Raw genomic sequence first — 18,445 nt, 5'->3', positions numbered from 1 at the left:
AAATGAATCAAGACAGTGGAGGAAGACAAATCAGGAGCCCTAGCTACACATTTTCCCTGCTTTTCTTTTCTATTAGTGGGTTTTCTAATAGTCGGAATGCAGAGTCTGTGAGCCTAGGGTCTATAGCTGCTCTGGATGAAAGTTGGGTCAATGAATGAGCTAGAAGCCTGGTATGTATGTACAGATGCCAGCCAAACATGGAATCCAGCCCCCACCCATTACCAGCCCTAACCCTCAAAGAGCAGGGCAAATGTAATTATGCAGATGGGTCAAGAAATAGATAGTTTACTGTAATTTCAAAACCAAAAGATAAACCAATAGACTTAAAACTAAAATATGATTATTAAAGGTTGAAAGGAGAAGTAGTATAAATGACATGAAACAAATCAACAAATGATACTGTATGTTAATAAATCATATCTCAATTACTATTAGGAGAATTAAAAATAGAAACAGGTACCAGAAGGTGTGGGACAGGGAAGAAACTTCTTGCATGGTTATTCTCTTATACTGTCTGAATTTGTATATAAGTAGTAAAAGGTCTAGAAAAATATACATTAAAGTTTTAAAAATGTGTTCACCTATAGAAGGGGAGTGGAAAGGAATGGAGAAGAGAATATTTTTATTTTTTGCTTTGCCTAACCTCTACATTATTGCATGCATCTCATTGAAATAAAAATGCCAAAACTAACAATAAGTGATTATACACATTTATAAAGTGGAATACTATGAAACTACTTAAAATAAGTAGTTTCTTATTTTAGTAGAAGTGCAAGACTAATGGCCCCAGAAATTGTTCCATAATATATGGTCAAACTCTTAAGAAGAACCTCAAGTCTTATTCACTCATGGGCAAAATGAGCCTGACTACATTCAAACAAACTGATTCATGGCTTAAAATAGGTTTTAAATTACTTGTATCATCAGTTATAAAATTTAAAAACATTGCTGGGAATAAGTTTAAAAAGAAGTATAAAAACTATAGCAAAAGCTCATTTTTTCCATCCCCTAGAGATAACATTCTACTGTAAAGTCTTTCTGATTTTTTTGTTAATTTATAAATTTTCACTCTATGCATGTATGTAGACACATATACATGTATGATTGATTGCATTAGCCAAAATGGGATAATTCTACTGTTCTATAAAAATAATAAGAACTATTCAAAAATATGTGTATCATTCTTGCACAGTGACCTTGTTAACTTTTTCTGTATCCTTCCAAGTTTAAAACAGTGTTTAAAATATTATCAAAATTATAAAGACTTTTGAATTTGAAATGAGTTGAAAGACAATTAGCTGAAAAAGCCCAAAAGGCCTTATTGAGTTAACAGTGAGTTTAAAATATGAAATTAATTTTAAAGCATTGATTTTTTTTTTAAAAAGTGAGACATTTTAAATTGTTTTTTAATTCTGTATTTCAACTCAAGACATTGAAATTGATTTAGCTTCTCTATAGGGTTTGCAAATAGGTCTTCATTTATACAGCCTAAACACCACAATATCCCAACTCCCAGTTGTCTGCACTTCCCCAGAAAGCTGCACACAGTAGTCACCAGGCTGCCTTGGACTGCATTTTTTTCTGGTGGGAGATGGTGATGGGGGGAGCATCATTTATTCTTGAGACTCCTAAAGCACTGTGGAATACGATCAATGCATACTTTAAGAGGATGGTATTGAAGTTTCAGGCTAGGGAAATCTAGTCTTAGGAGAGCGTCATTCACTAGCTCTCATTATGTGCCATCCCCAAGGAGGCTGCCCCTTGGCTTCATTATATGCTGTCTTCCTCTCGTGCACTGCCCCTTGATGGAAAGATCCTGCCTGCACTGAGAAACTGAATAAGGCAGCACCTCCTCTGAGGCCAGTGGCCCCTCTGAGACAATGACACATCATGGTCTTAGGCGAGAAGAGGAAGGGCCACACCCATGAATCAGTTCACAGAGTGGGGAACCCAGGCTTCTGATGAATAGTATGATTCACAGAAGTATTTATTACACCTTCCGTGTGTAATGCAGTGAAATGGAAAGTGTATCTATCAGTGAATCAGATGTTTGTGTTCTAACCCTAGGGCCTCTAGGAAAGAATTAGATGACGTTGAGTAAATGACCTAACCCCAATGAGACTCAGCTTCCTAAATGTAAAATGGGGAAATAAATAATGCCTGTGTAATACAGTTTGTTAAATGCTATCCTGACCCAGTTCTGAGGACCTGGCTAGAGGCCAGTCAGTCCCCTTTCTTGAGCATCCAAGTAAGTCCTCAGCCCCAACCAGCACCCTGATCAAGTTCTCGTTCTCCAGGCCTCTAAAACCCACCCTCACCATCACAGGGTCATGAAAAGACAACTTCTGACAGCACTTATCCCCAGAGCCTGCTAAACATATTCAACATGGAATCTGTAGCTTTCCTATACACAAACAATGAACTAATAGAAAGAGAAATTCAGGAAAACAATTCCATTCAAAATTGTATCAAAAAGAATAAAATACTTAGGAATAAACCTAACCAAGGAAGTGAAAGATCTATACCCTGAAAACTATAAGACACTCTTAAGATAAATTGAAGAGGACACTAACAAATGGAAACTCATCCCATGCTCTTGGCTAGGAAGAATTAATATCATCTAAATGGCCATCCTGCCCAGAGCAATATACAAATTTGATGCAATCCTTATCAAATTACCAACAGCATTCTTCAACGAACTGGAACAAATAGTTCAAAAATTCATATGGAAAAATACCAAAGATCCCGAATAGCCAAAGCAATCCTGAGAAGGAAGAATAAAGTGGGGGGGGATCTTGCTCCCCAACTTCAAGCTCTACTACAAAGCCACAGCAATCAACACAGTTTGGTACTGGCACAAGAACAGAGCCACAGACCAGTGGAACAGAATAGAGACTCCACACATTAACTCAAACATATAATGGTCAATTAATATATGATAAAGGAGCCATGGACATACAATGGAGAAATGACAGTCTCTTCAACAGATGGTGCTGGCAAAATTGGACAGCTACATGTAAGAGAATGAAACTGGATCACTGTCTAACCCCATACACAAAAGTAAATTCAAAATGGATCAAAGACCTGAATGTAAGTCATGAAACCATAAAACTCTTAGAAAAAAACGTAGGCAAAAATCTCTTAGACATAAACATGAGCGACTTCTTCATGAACATATCTATCTCCCTGGGTAAGGGAAACAAAAGCAAAAATGAACAAGTGGGACTATATTAAGCTGAAAAGCTTCTGTACAGCAAAAGACACCATCAATAGAACAAAAAGGTACCGTACAGTATGGGAGAATATATTCATAAATGACAGATCTGATAAAGGCTTGACGTCCAAAATATATAAAGAGCTCACCCACCTAAACAAACAAAAAACAAATAATCCAATTAAAAAATGGGCAGAGGAACTGAACAGTTCTCCAAAAAAGAAATTCAGATGGCCAACAGACACATGAAAAGATGCTCCACATTGCTAGTCACCAGAGAAATGCAAATTAAAACCACAACGAGATATCACCTCACACCAGTAAGGATCACCACCATCCAAAAGACAAACAACAACAAATGTTGGCAAGGTTGCGGAGAAAGGGGAAGTGTCCTACACTGCTGGTGGGAATGTAAATTAGTTCAACCATTGTGGAAAGCAGTATGGAGGTTCCTCAAAAAGCTCAAAATAGAAATACCATTTGACCCAGGAATTCCACTTCTAGGAATTTACCCTAAGAATGCAGCAGCCCAGTTTGAAAAAGACAGATGCACCCCTATGTTTATTGCAGCAGTATTTACAATAGCCAATAAATGGAAGCAACCTAAGTGTCCATCAGGAGATGAATGGATAAAGAAATGTGGTACATATACACAATGGAATATTATTCAGCCATAAGAAGAAAATAAATCCTACCATTTGCAACAACATGGATGGAGCTAGAGGGTATTATGCTCAGTGACATAAGCCAGGCAGAGAAAAATAAGTACCAAATGATTTCATTCATATGTGGAGTATAAGAACAAAGAAAAACTGAAGGAACAAAACAGCAGCAGAATCACAGAACCCAAGAATGGACTAACAGTTACCAAAGGGAAAGGGACTGGGGAGGATGGGTGGGAAGGGAGGGATAAGGGCAGGGAAAAAGAAATGGGGCCTTACAATTAGCATGTATAATGTGGGGGGGGCACAGGGAGGGCTGTGCAACAAAGAGAAGAGAAGTAGTGATTCTACAGCATCTTACTACGCTGATGGACAGTGACTGCCATGGGGTTTGTGGGGGGGACTTGGTGAAGGGGGGAGTCTAGTAAACATAATGTTCTTCATGTAATTGTACATTAATGATAACAAAATGAATTTAAAAAAAAATTTTTTTAAATACATACATATATATATATATATATATTCAACTTGGCCAAACCTAATTCTGCTTGCCTAGCCTTGCTCTTTCCTTCCTACAGAAACCACAATAAACGTGCTTGGCTACAGCTCCCCTCCCTCCTTTTGCTTTGTAACCAACCCTGCGTGGTCCTATATGGCATGCTGTTTTCTCCCCAGTGGACTGGGAGTGTAACAAAGTTGTAAAACTTCTGGTTTCCCACTCTTGCTCTGTTTCTGGCCTCCCCGTATCTCAGCCAAGGTAACACGGGTAAAGCAACCTACCCTGTATAACTCACAAATTGATTTGGAGACATATTAATATAATGGCTATGAAAGGCCTTTGAACAGTTGGAGAGATTACAGACATGTAATGTGGTCTGAAGTGCCCTCCTCAGTAGGGGACAGGAGGCTAATATCGGGTGACAGGTCACACTGTGGCAGAAAACATTAGTGCGCATCTGTGAGTTTTCTCCTTCCTGGGCACACTGGACATTGTGTCTCCTAGATCCCTGTACCTGGACTACTTCTGGTCAAATGCTGTGAGTGGAACTGACATGTTTCACTTCTAAACTAAGGCAAGGAAAAACCCTGCAAGATATTCTAGCTCTATCTTCATGCAGCTGTGGGTGTAGAAACCATGCATGAACCACAAGATCTAAAGTCTAGATACATGTTAGACTCGATACAGGCTTGGAGTTCTGAGGGTTAATATGACCTCTAGAAATTACTTAAGTAAAAAATAAATTACATTCCACTGGAATTTGGGGTATTTTATAGATATTTAAAAAATAATAAGAGACTGCTAAGAACAACCATATAGCTATAAATTCAACAACTTAGGAATTTTTTTGAAAAACACGGATTACCAAACAGCACAGGAAGAAATGGAAAATGTGAGCAGTAATAGGTCTACTAAAATAATTGGACTTTTGGTTTAAAACCTTATAATAAGGAAAACTCCAAATACAGATATCTTCACTGGGGGAATCTATCAAACACTTAAGAAAGAAATAATACCATTTCTATACCAAGACCCTTTCTAAACAGAGGACGTAAAAACATTTTTCAACTTGTTTTATGAAGTTGATATTATCCTCATACCAAAATTAAACAGATATTATAATAAAAGAAAACTGAAGACTTTCATGACTATAAAAGCAAAATTCCTTAAGAAAATATAGCACATCAAATATAGCAATATATAAAAAGAATAACATATCATGACAAAGTAGGGCTAATCTAACAAAATATGTCCAAGTTTTGTTCACTTAACACAGTAAAACCTTGTTGAGAAAAATTAAAGAAAACTAAAATAAATGAACATTTACATGTTCATGGACTGAAAGACTCAAGTTGTTAATTCTTTCCAAATTGATCTATAGATTCAATTCAGTCCCAATCAAATTCTCAAAAAGACTTTTTTAAGAAAGTAAACTGATTCCAAAATATATGTGGAGATGCAAAAAATGTAGAATACTCGAAACAGTCCTGAAAAGAAGAAAACAAATGGAGGAATTACATACTTGGTTCGATCTATAAAGTCAGGCAGATGGATAAAAAAATAGATCAATGAGAAAGTATTCAGTCTGAAAATAGACCTATACACATATGATCTATTAATTTTCAGGGACCAAGGTAATTCAATGGGGAAAAGAGTCTTTTAAACAAAAAAAAATCTGAAAAACTGATACATAGAGGGGCTATCACCTCATACCATACATAAAAATTAACTTCAAATGATTATAAGATTAAATATGGAAACTTAAAACTCTAAAACTTTAGAAGAAAGCATAAGGAAAAAAATCTTTGTGACCTCCAGACAGGCAAAGATTTCTTTGATAAAAGAGAAAAAACACAAACCATAAAAGAAGTCATTGATAAACTGGACTCCATCAAAATTTTAAAAATTGTTCTTTGAAAGACACTACTAAAATAATGATAGTCTATAATAATATATTTCAATATATATATCTGAAAAGTGATTTGAATCCAGAATATATACCATACTTTCATAATTTAATATGAAGACACAATCCAATTTTTTAAATGGACAAAATATTTAAACTGAAGCATCAAAAAAAAAGAAGTTATATAACCACCTAAAAATATGTCCTAAGCCATTAGTCATCTGGAAAACTACTGTATACATTAATGGTCACAATTTTCAAAGACTGACAATACCAAGTGTTGGTTGGGATATGGAGCAACTAGGGCTCTCATATAATCATATAGGAGTATATGGGAGTTGCTAATAGGAGTATACCACTTTGGCAAACAGTTCATTAATTTCCTATAAAGTTAAATATGCCTTGACCGTAATAACTGGTAATTCTACTCCTAGTTTTTTATCCAAGAGACATGAAAGCATATTCACAGAAAGATATCCTCAAAAATGTTCATCATCGTCCCAAACTGAGATCCACCACAATATCCATGGACAGTTGAATAACAATTGATAAACAATTGTGTTGTCTATATAATAAATACCATTCTCCTCTAAAAAATAAAACTAACCACTGATATATGCATCAAAAAGGCTTTGTCTCAAAAATATTATTCAGAGGAAAAAAGGCACAAAAAGCATGTACTGTATCATGGTTCCAATTATATAAACTATAATATACAATTCTAATCTATAGTCACATAAAGAATATCAATGGTTGCCTGAGTCAAATATGTGGTTGTAGGAAAAGACTACAAACAGGTAGGAAGGAAATTTCTAGAGTGACAGAAATTTCTATCTTTATTGTGCTTGTGTTGCATGGGTTTACATAGTACCCAAACTCATTGAATTATATATACTTTTAATGGATTCTTTTAAATTATACATCTCAATAAAATCTAATTTTTAGAAAGGTAATCAGTGAAAGGTACAGGAGGTTTAGCAATATGAATACAAACAGGACCGGAAATGTATTTCAAATCCCTATTTCATGCTAGACATAAAAAAAAAAAAAGGACTCTAATCATGTTCAAATGCCTGTATCCATTTCTGAGGATTGTGAAGTATAAAAGGAAGTTAGTATGCATGCTCCAGTTGTCCATTTAAAAGAATTATCTGAAATAAGAATATCAAAGGATAGCTATGAAACAAAAGCTCAAGCATCATCTTTTGCCTAATCAGCACAGACTTCCTGGGAGCAGCAGAGAACCTGAAGAAAGATGCATCTTCTTTCACTAGCACCATCCAACTCTTTCAATAAAAAAACAAAGGAAATCAAAAGGCGAGAATAGAGAGTACTGCACTGGAATCCCAGCTCCTCTGCTTACCAGCCTTGTGATTTTGGCAAGGTGCTTAACCTTTTCCAGACTGGCTCTTCTCATCCATTAAATGAGGACAGAAAGTATAAATCACAAATTCTTTGCAAACATTAATGAACTTCCATGTAGAAAATGCTTAGCAATGCTTGAAATACAATATACTTGCAGTTAACAGTAGTTAGGCAAAAAAAAAGGTGTTGCTCTTGTTATGTAACACTTTGTCATAGATTCCTTTTATTTTATATCAATATGTTTTCCCCAGAATTCCTGGGGTTTCAACAATGCCTTTAAAGCACCATTCTGCTGTTAAAATGTATTCAAAATCTCAAGGAAAAAAAGAACACACAAATGTTTTATATATTGTGCTATCATTTTTTACCTTTATTGTTTGTTTCTCCTGTAGGAAATCTCATGAAAATGCAAAAAGAATGTACGGATGATTGAAGAGACCAGGGAAACCAAGGACAGATCCAGGAGTTTTAATTTGATCTGGATTTCCTTTCTTCTGCAAAGATTAGAAGGAAATGAAGTCACCACTTGGATTCTGAGAACATACGACATTCTTATCTGACCTTATGGATGATGAAACATAAGCAAATCCACATCTGTAAGTCTTAAATAAATACAATAGCTGACCATCTTCAATGTTTAAATCCTACCCATCATTCAGGCTTATTCAATGATTTATTTACAGTTTCTAAATTTATTGAAATCTGTTCAACTGTTTTCAGGCAACAAGCAGATGGAGTTTAGGACTAGTGAATTCAAAGCATCAAGCTCACAAACTGAAAAAGGACAGATTTGGTCTAAAACAGACTGCATTGTTGAAGATAAAATGAAAGGGCAACCTTTACACACCAGCATTTTACTCCTGGAAAGTTCCAAACACTGATGAGAACAGTTGGCTATCCATCTGGGAAAGGTATTTAAAATTAACTGTAGTGTAGAGTTCTATTTTAAGGTAGCAATTGCTTTCTATAGATGTCCATTCTATTCAAATGCAGGCCTCAAAGTCATAAAATATAACATTGGAATCTGTTAAAAGGTAAACTGAGGCATATTAAAAATGTTAAGAGTGTATCTGAGCAAAAGTCAGTTTGAAATCAGGTAGCACCAAACCGGAAGTAGTTAGGAGCACTCCACTAACAGGAGCTCAGTGGGAGGCTTTTACCAAAAAAGGTAAAAACACAGTAAGGAACTCATTGATTGGTTATAGCTTAAAGCCTAGTAGGCTGTTTATGATTGGTTGTCCTTAGGTTGCAATAATTTTACACCCTTGAGACATTTACAGGATTAGATTTTGGTTTGTTTACATGGGCTCCATGGCATTAGAACCACATCAGCCTAATGGTCTCTTTGTTTTACTGGTTTAAGGCTCAATAATCTCAGTGCTCAGGTATCTTCTGCAACTCTAAAAGTTAGTATTGAATCATTTTAAAATTGAGAAAGGTTGAAGGTAGGAACTAATGTCAGTAATTTATGATGAATTCAGACTATGAAAATGCCAGATGTTAGGCTATAAGATATATATGATTGCATTTAACAAGTTTTTCTTTTCATGATTCAAGACTTTTAATAAAGTGCTCTAATCAATAGTAAAATGCCTGACCAAAGCTATTAGCCTCAGCATTAGAAGGCTAAAAGGTAATACAATCCCAATTATATCATAGCTACTAAGATAGCATGGCAACAATTAGCCTGGAAATATGGTTAAATTACTTTACCCTGAATAAACTAGTGAGCAGATAAAATGATTTCCAGAATTAAAATCACAATGGACCCATATAGCAGGTCTACAGCTGGCTAGTAAGTCATTTTGGGTATCTTGTACTACCCCCAAAATATGTAAGTTCATAATCCTGGCCACAATTTACAGGTCATGGGAGAAACATCAAAGTGGTACAGTCCCTTCCATGACTCCAAAGTACTTTCATTAACCAGATGCTAAGAAAGGTGAGGCAGAAACAGCTCACTAAGATCCATGGACCCCTGTACACATCACAGCCTCCCTTGCAGTTGGATTGGGTCTATGCAACTGGGTTCTGGATAATGGAGTAGGACTGGAAGTAATAAACTTCTACCTGGCCTTGACAATTAACAATACCTTATCATGGGATCTAGCCCTCTCTTCCCCATCCTTGGCAAGGCCATCACGGTGTAGCTGGTAGATGGAAGCAGCCTGGGACTCGGAACGCACTATTTGAAAAAGAGACATGGGAGAAATGCCCGAGCCACACCGAGTGATGCTCAGAAAGATACAAACACCCTCCTCGCTGTTACTGCTGTTAAGGCCAGTGGGATTTCAGGGTTTATTTGTTATTGCAACATAGCCTACCATATCCAGACCAATATAAAGCTAATAAAAATGGACCTTTCTGTTTTGACAATAACACAGCAGAAAATACTTTTGGCTCCTTTTATGCTGGATACGTCCCTGAGAGGTTTCTGTTACAAAGATAACTTTGCTTGATATTCAACCAACAAGAAGACTCAGATATGTTAAAAAGTAACTTCAGCTGCCTTCCAAAATTAGCAATCATATAGCCTTTCACTTGTGCAGCAATACCAACTTTTTCATAATGCTTTCATGCATATATTTTCACAACGGCCCTAGAACTCTTCTAAAGTATATAAAACTCCACCTTTATGATTGAACAAAGTGAGTGACAGCAGAATTTTAAGTGAGGTGTCCAGTAACCCAGCCAGTCAGAGCACAGATGAGGCAGAATGCTGCCTTTAGTCTTTCTGTAATCAAGAAATGCTCCAAGCTTTCAGCCTTGTTGCAGATTTTTACAAACTCCTCTTTTAATAACTTTTCTCCATTGCATTCCTGACTTATTACCACCCTGACTTCCAGCACTTACTCACATGCAGATTCATTCCAGCTGCACATCCCAATGTTTATGCTGTGTTTACTGTGCTGTCTCCTAACTAGAGCCCATTAGCTGCTGAAACAAGAAGGATGTTCACGAATAAAACACAGCTTGCCTGTGGCTGCCAAACCAGAAGAGCCCATCACAAGAAGGGGGAGGCAAAGATGTATCTCTGCTGAGGGCAAGTAAACTAATGTTTTTTATATGGTTTCCCTTTGGGTGGCTCCAACAGTGGGAGAAGGACTAGAGGGCTGAGGGCAAGTGACTTACTTGGGGGAACTAAGCCAAGCACTTTTTCAAAGTCTTACTTCCAGGCAAGCCTTGCCCTCTGACCAGGAACCAGATCCCAGGGTAGATGGGCCCCAGTCTGAGCTGCTGATAGACTTGAAGGTCAGGAAGTTTGCATTCATAGTCAAACTGACTTAAACAGGAGAAAGAAAGAGTTTATGAAGGTGGCTGGAAAATATGTGACCTAAATTGACTACTTGGAGTATTTAACATAGCTCACAGCCAGGTTCAAAAGCTGTCTCTTTGCTGTCCAGCCTGGATCACCCATCTGGCCCATTTATAATAATAATAATAAGTGCCTGGCTTAGATGATGCAGAAGGGCCTGGGAATGAAGGCTGACAGCAACCTAAGCTACTTTCACCCAGAGTCACAGGCGAGATTGAGCCCTTCCCTCATTTCTTTGGCCAAGTATTAATGGCCATTATGGAAGGTGGAGAAATAGGTCAGTGTAGGCCTAATGTAGAGCCTTCTGGCTTTGAGGTCAGACAATTATGTTTTCAAACTTGGAATCAGCATTTAATAGCTGGGCAGGGTGACCTTGGTGAAGTGATTTAATAACCTCCCCGATGTGGTTTTCTCATACATAAAATAAGAAATAAGAGTAACTACCTTTGCTGAGTTGTAAGGGTTAGGAATCATACATGCAAACATTCATATATGTGATTCTTGGTGTGGCATAAACCCTGGCCTATGATTGGCCCTCAGTAAATGGTAGCTTTTTAGTTGTTTTTATAATTATGATTATTCAATGGAAAACAGCTTTTTTGTGCTCTTGCTGTGATCCATCTCTCACCATCCCTATGAGAACAATCTGTGTGGTACCAATCCCTAAAAGCAAACAGGCCCTTTTCATATAGAACAGACACCTGGCACAATGCCCAACATTTAGTAGATATTCCACATATATTTGTTGAATTCAATTGAAGTGAGCTGAATTGTGCCTAACATTTCCATCCTTAGGCAGCTTCCTTGGTTTGCTTCACGCTTCCATATTCCTCCAAAAATTAAGCTTGGCTTACTCCTTCCCAGAGCTTCCAAGTGTTTTTGTCAAGTAGAAGGATAGACATGAGCAGCCAGGGAAGAGGAAGGTAAGGTTCAAGGAAAAACCTCCCAGTTAGGGGGTCTCACATGAAGACAACAAAGGCTTTGCAGGGAGATAACTTCCTTGCCTTTTGGGACCAGGCCAAACCTCTCCCAACCCGATCACAGTGCAAGCACAATTGAAAAAAAAACTAAGAACTGCCAAAACCCCCTCTCATCATAATCTCATTAAAGTAAAATTGTGGTTTTGCTCCCCACCACCACAGGCTTTTCTGTGTGCATTTTGGGACAACACAAGTGCACCAAGAGGGTTGGGTGTATAAAAAGAACTGTCGATCAAATGACTTCACCCTGTCAATCAAAGAGGTGCCTCTCAACTAGCCAATGATAAATAGACCCTCACCTAAAAGATGAAGGCTTCTGTCTACCTTGACTCTGGCCCACTCCTCCCTTACAGTGGATTCAAATAAAACTTTTGTTCTGCTTCACTATGGTGCCTCTGCCTTTCAATTCTTTGTTTCAACAAGGACAAGAATTAAGGAGAACTCAACCTGTAACATATTTAGTGCTGTGACTTGGATTACTAGTCCCACCATTAAGGTGTGCTAAAATAAAGGCCTCCTGTAGCTTTTTAACTCTCTATCAGGTCTCTCAACTGAACTCTATCCTTCCAGAAGACAGGAATGGAGGAATTCCACAATCTACCATCTGTAACACTTTGGTTGCTGTTATTAAATGTTTATCACTTCTTGTGTATGAAGAATTTCCTATTGATGTGGAAATTTCCCATGATTATATTAATATTATGGTGCAATTAAAAAAAAACAAGAACCAAACTGATGGATCACATTTCTATCTCTAGGCTGCACATTTTGGCCTGGCCTTCTGGGAAAAGTGGGAGAGAGCCACAAAAACACTTTAGAATCACAGCTAGGGGAGATGGCTTAACACTGCAGAATAACAATGTAATGTTATCTTAGCCTGTCACAGTCTTGAGGTTAGCAAGAAATTTCGAGGTCACAGTCCTCCCCCCACCCCAGGCAGGGAATGTCTGCCAGCTCATATCAAAACCGTCAAGAGTCCTGGCTGCACAGGCACTAGCACCAACCCTAAGACATGCCACCAGGCCTCAGGGCAGTGGATGCCCACAGCTATGGAGGGGCTAACAAGCCTGTGAGGTCTGTGCTAACTGCTATACACCACAACCTGGTTGTCTACATTCTACAAAATTAAACAAGAACGGGTGAAGTTTATTGATTTGGATGTACTTTTAAGGCATAGAGCTCTAGAATGGGAGACTTTGATGTAACTAATACTCACAATGAGGACATATGGGGCACAAAGCAAAATGCAGTTCACATACAACCTTTTATTCCTGGAGGTCACGTATTAATTTTTTAAGAATGTCTGTCTTATTAACCTAGACTTGATTTAGTACACACTTCCTTCACGAAAATGTGCCCTAAGGCATTCATATGTAGTGCTTCCTTTATACCCTTGGGAATGAGGAGGTGGAGGTGAGGTGGGGTAATGCCCTGCAAACTGAGTTAGTCCAAAATCGAGACCAGGCCATGATGGGGGAGTGCAGGGTCTCAGGTCCGATCTTGCAAGAGCTAAGGTTCCACAGGACCAGGCTTGGGTGGGAATGGCTAGTTCCTTAACTGCATTCCTAAAGGTCTATTTACATTTTAAATCACTGTTGTGTCACAAGGTTACATTCTGACACTGCCAAGTACTGAAGTTCAGAATTTTTCCTACAAACAGTAAATAGCTTACTTCTCAAATAGTGTAATTTTCGAACTTTTTATTCCTCACCATGACCGTGTTAAGAAAGCTGTCAAGGTTTGGAATTTCATGGAGAAATGTGAAGCGGCCTTTGTAAGCTCCACAGAAACCCTCTGAGGCCTGACATTCTACACGGAACGGCTCTATTTACAAGCCATTGTCCTTCCAAGGGAAGGCTGTGGTTTTGGATTTGGGATCACTGGGTCAGACAGCTCTCACTGTCACAGCAGCCTTGGCTTTTTTATATCCATGGATATTTTCATTCATTTGCTCACTCATTTATTCATGCAAAAACATTTATGATTTTATTCTCTGATGTCTCAGGAGGCTGGGACCCCTGTTTTGTTATTAAGGCGGGCAACAGGAGTCAGGAGTCAGGGGTACCCTGTACAGAGTCCCAAACACCCACAGAGATCCTGCCCAAAGCACTTTCAGTCAAATAAATTATATTTGCTGCTCACCTATGACTCATTTACCTTAAACTATGAGTATCTGAGCTCCTTCAAGAGGCCTTGTCAAGAAACCCAACTTGCATTGATCCTTGTATTAGACTTCGGTTTTGCCCGCTGCCTCCCGTATCCTTGACTTAAGTTTTCAGGACTTGGCTCGTCACATCTTGTCTAAAAGGCAAATGAAGCTCCAGGCAGTTTGTTCTCGCCCTGGGTCAGAAACAGAACTGAGAAGGAGTAGGATTTCAGGGAGTGCCACCCTGGGAAGAAAAAGTTACACCAGCATCCAGTACCTACCACGGCTGCCAGGAACTCTAGCACTTGCTGCTTCAGTGACGTTAACTGCAATGGTCTGAGCCGCAATGATGCCACAGGCTCTGCACTAAGAACGCACATGCATCATGTCATGGGATGCTCACAATCACTTTTTTTTTTTTAAGCAAGAAGATATTTATTCTAAGATTACCATCCTCAAGTGACTGCCATTTGCCTTATCTGTATATTTTTAAGTCTTCCCTTACCCCCTCCTACCACTACTCTTCACAATCACTTTTAAGAGGAAGACTGGGTGTCCCCATCTTGCATATGGTAAAACAGCACAAAGCTTACATGGGCAGCCCAAGTCCCGCCTAGTTAGCAGGTGACTGAGTTGGGATTCAGAACAACTACTGGGCCACCAGTACCTCCCCAAGGACAGTTACCCTGTTAGGAAGGCCAAAGAAAATCACAGACATGACTGAAACTCTTAAGCTTTTGTAATTTCTCCATATTTGTTATTTGTTTCCTTATTTTACTTCCCTGTGTGAAGACCAAAGATTATCCTGGATGACTGAAGAATAAGCTCACATTTTCATCTTGGTAATGTAGTTCTCACAGGTGGGAACAGAGAAAGAAGCCAGAATGCAAGCACATTCTGTGGAGGAAGAATAAGGACAGATGCTCAGAGTCTGCACCTCTGCATGACAATGAGAAAGAACACGGAAGGCCAGTTCAAGGCCAGCCACAGGTGCATAGATGGGGTAAGATTTATATTCCCCAAACAACTGGGGCATATATGTCCTGGGCAATTGTGTTAATCTTTACATTTACATTTTCTGTTTTAAACAACATAAAGTGACAATGGAGAACTGAGGTCTGTCCAGTACTTCACTAGGATGCTAATATTTGGTGTGAATATTTAAGTGTTGGAAAGAGTGTTTCAGTGGAAAAGGAAAGGAAGGGAATTGCAAGTGAAGGGAACAGCATATGCAAAAAGAAGGTGAGGGAGAACAAGGCAATTTATCCCCCTGATTCTCAGGGATGGGCCTTCCTTCCATTCAGGGTCACCAAAGGTAAAGGAAAATTCCACCAGGAGTTTGGGTCTCAAAGTGTGTCACCCATAATAATACTGACAATTTTTTATTGTCAGTTATTTTTCTTTTGCACAGGATCATACCCAAACCATATAGCTCCCAAGGGTGAAATTTAGATACTTTATTTTTAAAAAATCTATGAAGCACTTACTATAATCTGGCCCTATGTAGCAGTACTGTGGTGAGAGTGAGCCAATCTGGGTAAGAGTGACAGAGTTGATGTTATACTTCATAAGGCATCATGCTAATAGTCCAGTAATGCAGGCAGAAAACATTCATATTTTTTAAAAGAAAGCAATGGGTAACAAATGTGAAGTAGTTAAAGCAAGCCAGGCTACACTTAACTTTTAGGAGACAGAAGCTGGAGGAGTTGGAGGCACTCTTTCTTTGCCAAATGAACTAATTGATTCAACAGATGAGGCAAGGGAGAGGATATTGGATGTTCCAGGAAGAAAACATGTGGCACGGCAAAGAACTACAAGCATGGTATAAATTTGGGAATGATGAGAACTATAAAGTATATATTAGGGACTCCTAGAAAAGAAAGATTAGAGCCAGATTCTAGAGGGCTTTAAAAGCCAGGCTACACTTAACTTTTAGGAGACAATGGGGAGCCATTGGATTTTCTTGAGCAAGGCAGTGACTTAAGAAGATTAATCCATCAGGGAGCACAGGATAAACTGGTATACAGAGAGCAAAAAGGCAGAATGTCCAGCTTAACCACCAACATCTGAGTGTGTGAAGATAAGAACTGGACCAGAGTTCTGCTTACTGATGCGCAGACAAGGGATATAAATTGAGAGATGATTAGTGGCAATGATTTACACTGTACATGAAATACTGAATGAAATAAAAAGCATGAAGAAAGGTGTCATGTAATGTTATGGAAAAGGTGCTGAAGTGTAACAAGAAAATGGATGATCTTCAATGGAATATTACTCAGCCATAAGAAAAAAACAGATCCTACCATTTGCAACAGCATGGATGAAGCTAGAGGGTATTATGCTCAGTGAAATAAGCCAGGTGGAGAAAGACAAGTACCAAATGATTTCACTCATATGTGGAGTATAAGAACAAAAGAAAACTGAAGGACCAAAACAGCAGCAGAAGCACAGAACCCAAGAATGGACTAACAGGTACCAAAGGGAAAGGGACTGGGGAGGACGGGTGGGAAGGGAGGAATAAGGGCGGGAAAAAAAGAAAGGGGGCATTACAATTAACATGTATAGTATGGGGGGGGCACAGGGAGAGCTGTGCAACACAGAGAAGACAAGTAGTGATTTTACAGCATCTTACTATGTTGATGGACAGTGACTGTGAATGGGGATGTAGGGGGGACTTGGTGAAGGGGGGAGCCTAGTAAACATAATGTCCTTCATGTAACTGTAGATTAATGATACCAAAATAAAATTTAAAAAAAAAAGAAAATGGATGATCTTAACAATTGCTCACAAATACTAAGCACAACTCAAATAGTTACAGAGAGTGCTATTTCAGAAAGATTGGAGAAACTAGTCACAAATTACATACACAACAACCCCAGCACATTAACCACAAGACAGTTATTGCATCGCTACCAAAACACTGCCTGGCAGAAGAGGGTAACACTTACCACTTCCTTTTTCCTGAACCTATCCAGTCATCGCCTTTTCTCCACACCTACCAAAACAGAAGGCCAAAGAGAGCTAAGCAGCCTATGGGATGCCATTCAATGTACAGTTCATTCAGGGAAGCTAGGAAAGCATAAGATAGCATGGCAACTCATCCCAAACCTGTCCCTGAACAGGAAGAAAAAAACTCCCAATGCTATAAGGGTTCTATAAGGAGTAGGGGGGGAATATTTTGAGAAGGGGGCAGTGGAGGGTAGTGCTGCAGCACCACTGGGGATCACCTCTGTTTGCTGATGCTTCATTTTCTTTATCTCAGTCATTTGGAGCCCTGCAGAAGACTTCAGGGATGGGGAGGATGGCGGTGCTCAAGGAAGACTACCTTGGGAAGCCAGAGCATATCCATGCACACATGGTTCTGTTCTTTCTGTTTTAAGAAAAGTAGGTTTTGCTCTCCATAACTCTTCACCTGCTTCCTTCCCAAAGGCTAACTCCTTTACAAAACAATAAAGAAGGATGGGAAGTTGCTCAGAGGAAGAATGCCGGCGGCCCTGCCTCTCTAAGTTGAGCACACCATCTGGTGCTGAGCCAGCTGCCCTCACGGAGTTAAACTCTTGTTCCATTTTCAGTGGGAGCAGTACATACCTGTCCTGCTGAGAGACAGTCCATTGCAGAACTAGAGTCTTTGAGTAGCTTCCTGACTTCTTGCAAGTTATGAGCCTTATTGACTTCAGAATGATTACTTAAAAATGTTCTAAAGTCAATGAACCTAAGGAGCTGTATAGTCAAATAATACAGAAGGTTCTTAAAGTGGCCCTTTGCTCTGTGCATCAAGTGGTAAGAAGACATCAGTCTTCAAATGGTTTCTCAATTACCTGGCACGGTGTATCTGCAGAATCTCTATCATAAATAAGCAGCCACCTCTCTCAAGACGAGACTCGGAAGCAAAGGTCAAGATGATGACATCAGGAGTCACGATTCTTGGAAGCTCTTACTTTTCTACAGACTATTAATATTCAAGTCCCATGAAATCTGTGCCTTATTTTAACTGGACCACCCCAGTTAATGAGTGCGTCTATTAACTTATTTAGAAGTGGGTTTTCTTTAAACTCTGAGATTCAATTTTCCCTGAGATGCACCATTCTAAAATCAATGAAGACCTGTGACATATTTATTTGCAATTCATTGGGAGAGAAAGAGATTTTTGGATTCCTGTGGCTGGGGATATAATATTAGGTACCTTCCACTTACTAATTAATTATTGCTATTAAATGAATGCTTCCTCTCTGGAGGGTACTAATCTAAGTGCCAGGGAATTAAATATATATATATATCACATACACACACAAATACACATAACCAAGCTTTGTCTTCAAGAGGAGTAAATGATCCTTCAATCCTGCAGGAGATAAGG

General features: G+C 38.7%; 1 pseudogene; it reads right to left on the bottom strand.

Annotated features, from left to right (window-relative positions):
* Positions 1 to 1,147: 1,147 nt before the first annotated feature.
* On the bottom strand, positions 1,148 to 1,246 carry LOC118973949 (U6 spliceosomal RNA; annotated as a pseudogene).
* Positions 1,247 to 18,445: the final 17,199 nt, after the last annotated feature.

Source organism: Manis javanica, chromosome 1 (genome assembly GCF_040802235.1).
Source record: "Manis javanica isolate MJ-LG chromosome 1, MJ_LKY, whole genome shotgun sequence".
In the NCBI taxonomy this organism is placed as follows: Eukaryota; Metazoa; Chordata; class Mammalia; order Pholidota; family Manidae; genus Manis; species Manis javanica.
This window is presented reverse-complemented; position numbering and strand designations above follow the sequence as displayed.